Source organism: Blennius ocellaris (genome assembly GCF_963422515.1).
Source record: "Blennius ocellaris genome assembly, chromosome: 11".
In the NCBI taxonomy this organism is placed as follows: domain Eukaryota; kingdom Metazoa; phylum Chordata; class Actinopteri; order Blenniiformes; family Blenniidae; genus Blennius; species Blennius ocellaris.
In genome coordinates, this window is record NC_137660.1 from 23,173,176 (window position 1) to 23,185,107 (window position 11,932).

An 11,932-nucleotide genomic window follows, 5' to 3' on the forward strand; every position below is an offset into this window, starting at 1 on the left:
ACCAACTCCTGTCATATCTCGTATCTGCTGTGTTCATTCTTGCTGTTCTGGATGATCGTGCATCTCTACAAGACTTTTATTTAACTCTCTGAAATGCTGTCATGTTGTAAAATGTCGTGTTGCAGCAGTTTCCAGTGTAGATGAGAGAGAAAGACACACAAACCAATTAAGTGCTGCTCATTAACTTTTAATGGAAGACTGTACAGGTGCAATTTGTCTGTCTGGAAAATAAGAAAAATTCACCACGGAAAGTATAGGGGTTTTTTTTTACTGCTGGACTTGGAATATAAGTTAGAGAAGGAATATTTTGAAAATTTCATCAGTTAAAAAAAAAAGATTAGTGAGTGAATAATCACTGTGTAGGATTTTGATAAAACTTGTGACTCGATCGTTGCTGTAAACAGATTTTTTTTAATGACAGTAATACAGATAATTGGAAGCAGGCTTTCAAATGAGTCCGTTTCTCTCATTTCCTAGTGATCAGATCTTTAAAATAACAAGGTTTTACCTCATGGCAAAATTTATTTGCACATTCTTTTCAAGAAAATTGCCCAACTTCACAATTGTCTCTTCAGCATTGCACCACATGAAGACTAAGTGCTCATCTTCCAAATTCATGTGTTTTTCCAAATTTAATAGGGAAATAAACATACTTTCCAATGGTGTAACAGTTATTGCCAAGAGGCCTAGTTAAAACAAAGCAATAAAACAAACCCAAATACCCTTATTTTTGTCCTCTTTTTTTCAGTCTCCATTTAATAATTAAAACTTAGTTCTGTAGTATTGCTCAAAAGTTTTGGGATGGTTGCTGCCTTTTGCAAACAAAGCAATTTGATGTAACAATTTAGAGTATCTGCTTCTACAGTTAACACAATGTTTAAACCATGAGAAAAATAAAGCATGAAAGTAAAAATGAAAGCAGATGAATGTGCCACTTTGAAAGAAGAAAAAATGCTTTTCAAGTTCGTGGGCTGCTTTATCTTTTCTTATATAGTAGAGGAATTAATGCATTTTTTTGTCATTGCTACATGGAAACCTTTTTAGTGGAGCAGTGTTTCAGTGTCTCCCGAGCTGCCCTGCTCTTCGTCTCCTCCACTTAAGAAGCTACAATATCTAATGACACTGTGAAGGCTGTCTGCCTCTTTTTCTTGCTGTCAACCTTCCAACATACCCACCCCGCGACGAACGATTATTTTCCACGACTCTATTTTTGATGCATTGCCATGGCAGCCAGCGAGTGATGCAGGGTTGTTACAGCAACGCAAACCGCCAAGTCCCCAACCTTGACCCATCTAATCAATGCTTCAGAACTGGGACAGATCATCCTACGTCGGGTGGATGTATGTCTTTCCTTTCATATCTTTCAGACTTCTTCATTTGTTATATGTGACATGGTTTCCATGATAGGAGATGCTGGTGTTTTTTCTTTTTCTTTTTTTTTTTTTAACGAAGGGATTGATGTTGGTGCATGTCTTCTTGCTGTAAAAGTTTGCTAACAAACTTGAAATACCACCTTGTGGACATATGCCTTGGCCAACTGGCAAATGACTGCTACAATCACATGGAAAGACTGATTGATGTGGGAGTAAATTCTGCAATTGCACCAAACGATGGCTCTGCTTCTTCTTCTTTTTTCGTGCAGTGTCCTCCTGACATCTCTTGGTTGAAAAAGCCAACCAAAACAATCCATATCCTCTACAGCCTCATGTTTCCTTCCAGCAGAATTTATCTAGGGTATACATCGTGCCTGAAACACAGACCATTTCAAACACTTGACTCACAAGTCACATAATGAAAATCTGTGTAAATCCTCACATGATTAGTCAAACTGATTAAACTATTGCATATTTTATTATTAGTAGTGTACTTAATTCTCCCTACAATCTTATTCACAACTGAATGCTATTGTCCTACCATAAACTTCCTCAATTTATTGGACATACTTTGACTAGATGTGTCAATTGCGCACGATCAAGCATGGTATTTCGGTATTTCATAATTTTAAGGTAAAAGTTTCAATCTAATGCAGTAACGAGGGAAGGAAAGGATGCTTTGACAAAACAAAGGGCTAAAACAATGGAAAAGGGACAAATTGCATTGTTAGCATGAAAATAAGCATTACAAATTAAGATCTTCTAGTTATGTTAACTTGTCTGGTAAAAAGTATCTTTAAAATGACAATAAGACTGATATGTGGTTATTAATTTGATGCAATGTCACTGAAACTTGGTTTCTACACTGGAAGCCAATCGATCATGTTAACAGCCTGAAGGAAGAAAAACAAAAACTTCCACCTGCCTCTGCATTGATCATATAACACTGTTTACTAGCTTTAATCAGTCAGAGAAAAAATAATTACAAATAACTAGTGTTGTGGTTGACGCAGCTTTAAAATAGTTGTGGAGAGAAAATGTGTTAAATGAAAAAACAACAGCACTTCTTTTCCATTGGAGATTTTTTACTGATTCTACAGATCCAATACGAGCAACAACCGTCTCGCTCTTCAACACAACTGTTGACTCATGTACGCTGTGACTGTCATCAGTTTAACTTTCATAGTTTTTGGAGAAACAAGAATCCATGCAGAAGCTACCAAATGTGGCGACTTTTCCCAAACATGGATGAACCGACTGCGCTTTTTTCAGCTGCTTGCTCAGATTGCTAATGCTCTTTTAGTGGGAGCTTGATGACCTTTGGAGAAGCTTTTTGAACACACGCTTACTAAGAAAGAGTTGAACCAGAATCTTAAAACGTAGATTTATTCAGGACCTGCTGTTACTCTAATTATTCAAGTTGGCTGAATGTCTATTCACATAATTACCAGATTTATTACTGCTTTGCTTTGACTTTAATGGCTGTCCAGAGTCATTTAATATAAGTAGCAAAGATCGTGGGGGACAAATGCAATAAATGCTAATAGGTGTGGGCTTATCCACTATATTACATTAAGAGGTTTGGGACACATGCTGATATCCCCGAGCTGATATAGTTTTGCTCACTATAACCTTATCAAATCAGTTTTGAGTGAGAGTCTTTATAAATGCCAGTTTTGATTAATTTTCCTCAACATATTGTGGATATATCCGAATATTAAAAGTATATTTAAACCTTTTCGGATATGTTACCTCATTATTTATTTATTTTTTATATTTTTGATTTGTTTCCCACATGTCTGAAACAAACTTTTTCAATCTCTCACTCGACTCATACTCATACTCATACCCAAACAAGCTCGCTGACCTCAAAACATTTTGTGTAACAGATTATGCAAGAATATTTAAGTGATGTTGTGAAATGTTTTAAGTTAATATAGAATTAATTATTTTAATATTGTCTTCAAACATTTAACAACCTCACTTAAATATTCTTGGGTAATCTGCTACACAAAAAGTTTTGAGTTCTGTGAGCCTGTTCGGGTTTACAGTGCAGGAATGTGGCGCTCAGTGAATGCTGAAATATTGTAGAGCCCAGCCATCTTTATCATGCAAGACACATCACCCACCAGTGCAATTGATGAGACTCGCTGGTGAAAATTTCTCACAGTCACCTTAAAGTCTCCTTTTTTAAAGAAAAATATTTTACAACTGAAACATAAGCAAGGGTAGAGATTTCCTTGGGATGTTGCATTCACCAGATTGAGACACAAGTATACACACTAGAAGTTAACATATTAAATATTCAATTAATGTCAGTTGGTTAGCATTTCATTGGAGTCTAAGAAGCCATGTTACTGGTCACTTAACTCAAGCATTTCTGTATCACCGTTCACTGACATTGTTTCCCTGAGACTCTGTGACGTTTCCCAGTTGGATCCAGTTGAAAGGAAGGCTTCAGGAAGGCTTCAGGAAGTTAATGAAACACTTTTATCCTGAACACTTGATGCCATTGAAGACATTTAAATACTGCACAGGCTACAGAAAAGCTCTTAACACACACAAAACTTTCAGGGATGTTTAAAATGCCCAACGACAAATTATGCAGAACCATGACTATTTTCTGAGGATTGTTCTTTTTTTAGACAAGTTCACTAATCTTAATTAGTGAAATAAAAATTCGCCTCTAGTCAACAAAGAGATCAGTCTCCAGGAGCAGCCACTTGAATTTTGGCAATTGTCCTAGAAAATCTCCTCAGTTTATATTTGAATGAGTAAATAACGTAACGTAAATAACTAACCCTAACCCTTAGAGATGTTATAGAGAAATTACACTAAGACGTATCAATCAATACTGCCTGGAGCAAACACATTCACATCTATGCGAGTGTACAGACCTGCTAGAGATTGTTATATTACCTGCATGTATCCTGAACCATAAGAAGTTGCAGATTTCCAAGGACTATTTGGCTTGTCCACTCGCTGAACTCCATTTGTGTGTTTTCGAATAAGAGCCAGTTAGCATTCTTTCCATTTGTCATTGAGGCCAAGGGATACGGTTAATTTGTACATGCTGCTTGCCTCTGCACCTTTGGTGTTAATAAGAAATGCTCGCAAAGCCACCCACGGCATTCTTTATCACATTCCTGAAGCATTTTTGTGACAGGGTGAAGGACAAATGCTGATAACTGCTCAGGGTGGCAGCTGTTTGTGAAACAACTCTCAGTATTTTCCACAGTTGTGTATATTGTCTTTCCAGGTTCACGCAGCTGTCGCAAACTGTGCTAAATGATTCATCACTTTTAACTGAACAATTCTATATCATTTCATTTTTTATGGAGGGGCAAGTTGTTTGATGATACATTGATTGATGAGTCCTGCATTCAACATGTTTTGTTTTGAGTTGGGTTTTTTTTGTTAACCCAGACACATCACCTGTCTGGATGTTAACACATTTTTACACCTTGGGAGCAGCTTTCAGTCGCTGCAGCCAGTTTCTGTATTTTATTCTGTTCAGTTTTTGTACACCGTCTTCTGTAACGTTCCCGCAGCCTTGATTTCAGTCCAACTTTAACAGTCGCTCGCCACTTTAAACTGTCAATCATTCCTCCCACGTCCCCCCACCTTCACTGTCTCCGTTATTTTGTGCTTCGGGCGTACCTATTGTCCTGTCAGATTCCTGCGAGTTTGATGCCGTCGCGTTTCACAGCGAGCAATTATCACTCAATGCCTCCTGCCAGCTCACTTCCTGTAACTGGCTGTCAGACAATTTCATTCAGTCGTCTCATTTCGTCTCTGGTCTGTGCCGCCCTAAGTCTAGTCACTTTCACCTGAATTCATTCAGTAGGTGAGATTGCCTAATGACGAAACACATGCAAATCTGTCCCAATGCAAACACATTTCAAAAGCCAGACCAGACGCTTCAAACTGTCAGGATTTGGCATGTTGTTTTCAGTACACTGCTGCAGAACACCGCGTACTGGCATGTTTGTCCTTATCATTATTAAAATCTTTGAGTCTACAATCTGTATTCATACAATGTGATGGGAAAACAGGAGAAGTGGAGTAGACTCACATCGAGAATATATCCCTGGTTTGTGTCAGAGCTTGGAGAGCTGTTCTTGGAGTTTGTGTGTTCTCCCTGCATACTAGTGCGTTTCCTCCAAGCGATACAGCTTCCGCTCATAGTCTGTAAACATACAGTTGATGTTCATTCCAAAAGTTTCCCATAGATGTGAATGTGAGTCTGTGTGTCGTCTTCTGTCTCTCGAAAACATGCATTCTTAATGGAATATTTCTAAATACTTCATTTACACATTTTGTCCTTCCTCTCATTTATTTTGACGGTTTTATTGAAGCCAATAGGTGACCAATGTGGGCCCCTGATGAAGACTGACATAGGTGCTTGAAAAATCAACATTACATAGCACAAGTCATGTGATCTAGGGTACACTGTATGTACACATCAGACAATTACTAAAGGGACTTACTTGCATTATGATTATTTATACTAGTGGCACATAAATCTTTTCCAAAGTTGTGTTTTTACTTTATAAAGAATGAAGTGGTAGTACGACAGACAGACACTCAGTGGTGGAAATCATTTAAAAACACTGTCAGTGAGTCACATTAGTCCTCTGGGTGACAGGTTATTTCATTAGGTTGAAAATAGACACTGTAGTCCCACATACTGTTTTCAGTCCTGCTGCCAAGACTCTGACTCTACGGTCCACCGAATCTGCCTCTGAAAATAGCCCCAAACCAACGATTACTCACTCCGGTTTGAGAAAGGCTTGGGTCAAACTTAAGTAACTTGTTTTTAAGAAGTAATATTTGGATGTGTCTGTCTTCAGAATAAAAGGGCTGCAGATTTGTTCTGGGGTCTGCTAAATAATATAATGTACGTGTTTTTAAAGAGAAAGCTGTAGAATTTCATTTGTAGGTATGCGATCCATCAATCTTGTCTGTGCATACTCTCATTTGTCCAGGTAGGAGGCAACTCAGTGCAAATTGAATTCGGCCAACTGGGCTTGGTCGTATGCCTTGAAGACGTTTTGCCCTTTATCCAAGTGGCTACCTCAAGATTGCTAACCACTAAAAAACTGCAGTCCTGCAGGTATACCGAAGAACACAATATATTGCAGTCTTAAGGCTCCTTTATGCTCTACTTTCACAAAAACACAGATAAATGTTCAACAAGTGTCACCTTCTTTATAAATCCATGCAGCCAATGTGTTGGAAAAAGCATTCAATCTGCCGAAGGGCAACGCTTTAAATCAACATACTGGTCAAATACCAAGAAGAATAACAAAGTTAGAAAGAAGGAAGACGTCAATGATAGACACAATAGCGATGAGAGGAGGTGGTAATAATATTGATATTAAGAAGGAGGCGCAAACCCCAACACAAGCAGTGCTGGTCTGTGAAGAAGTAAAACACCTCAAAGCCACTCTTCGAACCACTTCCATTTGTTATTTGCTTCTAATATCACCACTGCCCACAAGGTAGCTTGGGGGCAGATTGTATCCGTAAGCTTCCAGGAGACTAACATAGAGGTGATATGATTGCAGAGTATTTGTGCATTTTCCATATTCATATCAAACATCATAAAAGCATCACCACACTATTTGAATTACCCATTACAAATGGGCTCCTAAACTTGTGAAATTCCTGATGCAGAATAATGACCAACAGCCTGTAGAGCAGCATACACACAGTGTGTATCACTACATCTGCCTGGCTTCTCTTCCAGGTTTAATTACCATCTTTAACTACATGCCTGAACTTCATTGTCACTAAGCACTTTGTTGCCAGCCTGCCATTAATCTGGAAATCTTGTTGTCAGTCGATCGGCGTCTTCCTTCTCCCCACACGCCGTCTCTCCTCCTCTCGTCACCCAAGTTTAAAGTCAGGCATCAGCAAAATCCAGCAGTACAAACATCTGCTATTAGCAGCTGTTATCGTAGTACCAACCATTTTCAATTACTTTTCCCAATCAGCGCACTCATAATCGGCTCCCCAACCACCCACCCACTCCCCCCCCCACCCCCCCACCCCCCTCCATCGTCCATCGCCTCTTCTGTTACTGCTTCTTTCTTGTTACATCTCAGCTCCACTCATTCATCCCCATTCTCCTTCAATTAAGGCTGAAGTTTGAGTGTGTTTACGACGATGGGAGATTGATGCCATCGTTAAGAGGCGCACGGCGCCCTGTGCGACACATCCCTCACCTCTCGCAACATTCTCATCTCATTCGTTCTCTGGTTACCATCCGAGCGGCGGAGGCGGCGTCTGTCATTAGCAGTTGATCTTGTTGTTGTTCAAACAAGTTTTGAATAATTTTCCACGGTAATTTTCTCCTCGCACGCGGTCTCATTTGTCATAGTCTTTTCCTGGTTCCCCTCAGTCACCCCCCCCCCCCCCCCCCCCCCCCCCCATGTATTCTGTCTTCCTGTTTCAATCAACGCTGCGAATGGTGGGAGTCAGAAACCATAAAATGCACCCGTTTGGTTGTTACAGGTATCTGATACACCGCTCCAGCTCCTCAGCAATCCTCCTGCTTTCTCTCCCCTTCTGTACCTCCCCACTCTCTCACATTGCATACTGGCTTGCAATAGCAATACCGTCATTGCACTTTCATAAAAGATCAGCCACTTTCACCATCCATCTTCTACCGCCACTTTATCCAACTTAGGACCTGGTGTGCCGACGTTTTGGATGTGTGGAAATTAGGGCGAACTTGATATTGCACATAGACATGTCTAATAAAAGGAAGAAGACAGTGTTGCACGGTTAAGCTTCATGAATGGAATACAGATTATCAAGCACTTCTACAAATGTTTGCACAGTGTACAATACATGTAATGACACCTTAAAGTTTAAAAAAAGGTTTAAAATAAAGCCTCAAACTCAATGTGCAACTTTTATATGAGGTCTTGCAGCAGTGCTTTGACAGCCAAGCTAGTACTTTCACACAATTTACACAAAGGCCATATTTGACTCATTAAAAGAAAACGTGGCCAATCTTGAGACTTGAACACAAAAGCTCTCTGGATCCGCCTTAAAGAAAGAAAAATAAAAACCTTAATCTTACCCTCCAAGTCAGTGTCTCTGACAGGTCTAACACGCCTGACTTCGACTGCACTCACCATCAGGAAACGGGGGGAAATAATCACACTCAGCCTTAAGCAACAAAGACAGAAAATGAAACCAAGAGAATTATTAAAAATGGCAAGATGAGAAAATAACCTGAGACACATTCAAAATGCAGCTAATTAGAGAAGAGGATAAGGGCTGCTATTTAACACAGAATTCAAATATGGCCATTTGTATAAACTCCAAGTAGAAAGTGTTGGAAACCCACCAGCCGTATCATTCAGAGAGAAATGACTTTTCCACTTGCTCTCCCTGTTAATTGTGTCATAGAGCCTCTCTCATTGCACAAAATTACCGGGAAAAATGTAGCCCTCAAGACTTAATTGGAATATTCTACACAGTTTTCTGCTCCAGCTTGATAAGTTTACTCATATGTTCCCTTTCAAATTGTTTTCATCTGAGAGGGAAGATTCATTACAACGTCTTCCGACTGTTTCCGAGTCAGTGAAGCAGTGCTCGTTTATTCAGTCCGTCTGAATTCAGTCGATTTTCAGGGGCCGAATACTTAAACAAACTAAAGCGACAGCAATAAAATGGACTTTATTTCTGAAACATTTCAGTATTCTCAACTTATTTGACAAACTTTGTCACATCCATGAGAGCTTAAAAAACAATCGCCAAAAGTTGGGCTTTGTTTTAGTGGTAATCTGTAGTTTTAGAGTTATACGTCTTTTGTGATGATGATTGCAATCCAGCATTTCATTTACAATCTAAAAATTGTTGTAATGCCATGTCGTTTATATCAAGAAACCAAAGGTATATTAAAATAATGGTAGCGGTGGTGATAATGAAGGGGGTCATAATGTAGAAACCTGACTGATTATGTTTATGACATTATGTACTCTGACTTAAAAGTGAATGCTATACATGATATTTTAGATTTATAGAAAATGGGAAGATAAATTAAGATCTTCTTTATGCACCTTTTGAAGTCAAGATTGACACATTAGAAATGTTCTCATTATATAATTGTATTATTTTTGGATGGATACAAATATTTTGGGGAAAAAAAACTATATTTGAAAAATAAGTATGTTTGCAGAATGTATATTTTTTGTTTACGTTTTTTTTTAAATTATTATTATTATTATTATTTAAATGGAAACTAAATACTTTAAAATGTTCACCAATCCCTCCAGGTGCAAAATGTGATCAAAAAAATGTATTTAAAAAATCACATGCTGGCTTGTACTTTTTTCTCTCCAGATTTTCTTGCATTCAAAAAATTAACTTGACAGGTCTGTCACATGATCTTTGCAGCCTTTAGCCTGCCAGCATGAACAAAGCCAACCTGGGAGTATGGCTTTTTACCAACACTACTTCAATAGCAACAGGTTTCATACATGTCTCGCTGTAAAAGCCTATAAAAGGGTGCGCATTGCGTGATTTCAATTTCTTCAGGAAGATGAAAGACAAGGCCATTTTACCATTTCCTTCAAATGAAAAGTGCAGCAAGCAAGTTGTAAAACAAATGAAAAAAAAATTACAAAATATGTCTGATTGCTGTAAACTTGTCCAAAATCTTTCCAACGTTTATCTAGAGAAGTTGCAGAGCCACTTAGAAGCAGTACCTTTGAATCTAAAGGTGCCAGGGGAGCGACGCAAGCATCCAAGAAGCTGTTCTGGCAGGACAAACTGTTTCTTTAATCATCACTTATTTTTGGATGTTAACATTTTTCTAAACACATTTTTACAACATACCGGTAATGTGCTTTTCGAGTTAATTTCTCAGGTGGCTCCTATAAATAAATGCCACGTCATCCCTCGGTGGCATCTTTCTCACTTCTCTCAGACTGTGTTTGAACATTCAAAAGCAATGTGGCTGTGATGGTTGCATTCAGCATGTGAGCATGTGTCCAGAAAAATCCCAGACAGGAAATCATAAACCAGTGGAGGGACAAAAAAAACCAAAAAAAAACTAAACTAAACCCACTAATCCTATTAAATCTTTGCTGATAATTTGGGGAGCTTTCACATAAATTTTAACTGACATAATAAATCAGCAAAAGTGACATTCATTGTTCGTTATGTGGTCCCTCTTTATTTTTTGCCAGCAGCAAAGCAGCAGCGCTCTATAATTCGATGCTCTGCAATTGCTGAGTGCAATTTCCTGCTTTAGTCCTGTCAGCACGACTATAATTAGACGAGCCCGGCTCTGGTAGCAGAGGATCACTTTGCTATAAAGTCGCCTGACCTGTGAAAACGTACAGATCAGGACCTGATCCTCAATCCTCCGACAATAATGAGAGTTTGCTATGGTTTTTGTGACCCTCGAGTCAAGAGAAAGGTGTTAATTAAACTCTGTTGTGGGATATAGAATACCATGCCACTCATATCTTTGTACCTTGTACGAAAACAAGGGTGTCTGTCCTTGTTAGGTCATCTTGTAACAACCAGTGATAAAATTATTTTGATCACTTTAAATGTAATAAATCCAAAAAAGTAATCGCTTGCCAATAGTTTCATATAAAAATGTGATCCTTGAAATGTAATAATGATATGTAATATTGTCATAATGCATAAATAGGGCTGCATATTTTGGGGTTTTGGGCAATTTGGGCACCATGCGATATAAGACATGAAGAATACTATGAAACTAACTGGAAATTGTTAAAATGTCTTTTCTTTAGTAAAAACAAATAAATATATTAATGTAAAAATAATCAAAGACAAAATATATATTGGAGGGAACAATCTGGTTTTCAAAAGAATGGTGGCTCCAGTCCCCTTTATGTCTTCTGGGGATTTTCACTTATGTGGTAATGAAGTAATTATACTTTTGGATGTGTTGAAGATGGAGAGAATGACTCAGTCTCTAGAGATTCACACACAAAAAACTCAGTGAAGGGGAGAAATGAGTAGATAATATAAGATATAGTGTTTGTATTACTTCAATTTACTTTCTCCTTTCTCTCCAATGCTGTTTTAATAATAAAAGAAAATAAAAATTTTAAAGAATTGTTAAGATTGTCTCACATTTTCTCAGTGGGTTTCACTTTCGCAATATTCATAAGACTGAATATTTTCATAGGTAAATCTATTCAGGTCAGAGCTTCCACACCATATTGTCATTATTTTAATAAAAATGTATTAAAACTACAATATTTATAAATGTAGTAATTACCTGTATGTGCACTATGTTTGGACAAGCATTGTCAGAGGATTAGGTCCAAAAACCTCTTCAACCCTGAATGAGTTTTTTAAGTGGACTTTTCTGTTGTGTGCGCCAGCATTACATAATGTAATTCACACTATATGTGATGCACTTATTATCAATTCACTTTTTTATGGTAACAACCTTTTATTCACTCTAAAAATGTTTTTTTTTCCTCATGTCTTTTGCATATGTGTTGCATATTTAATGTGAAACGATTTAGTAATGTTTAATTTCAATTTATAATGAG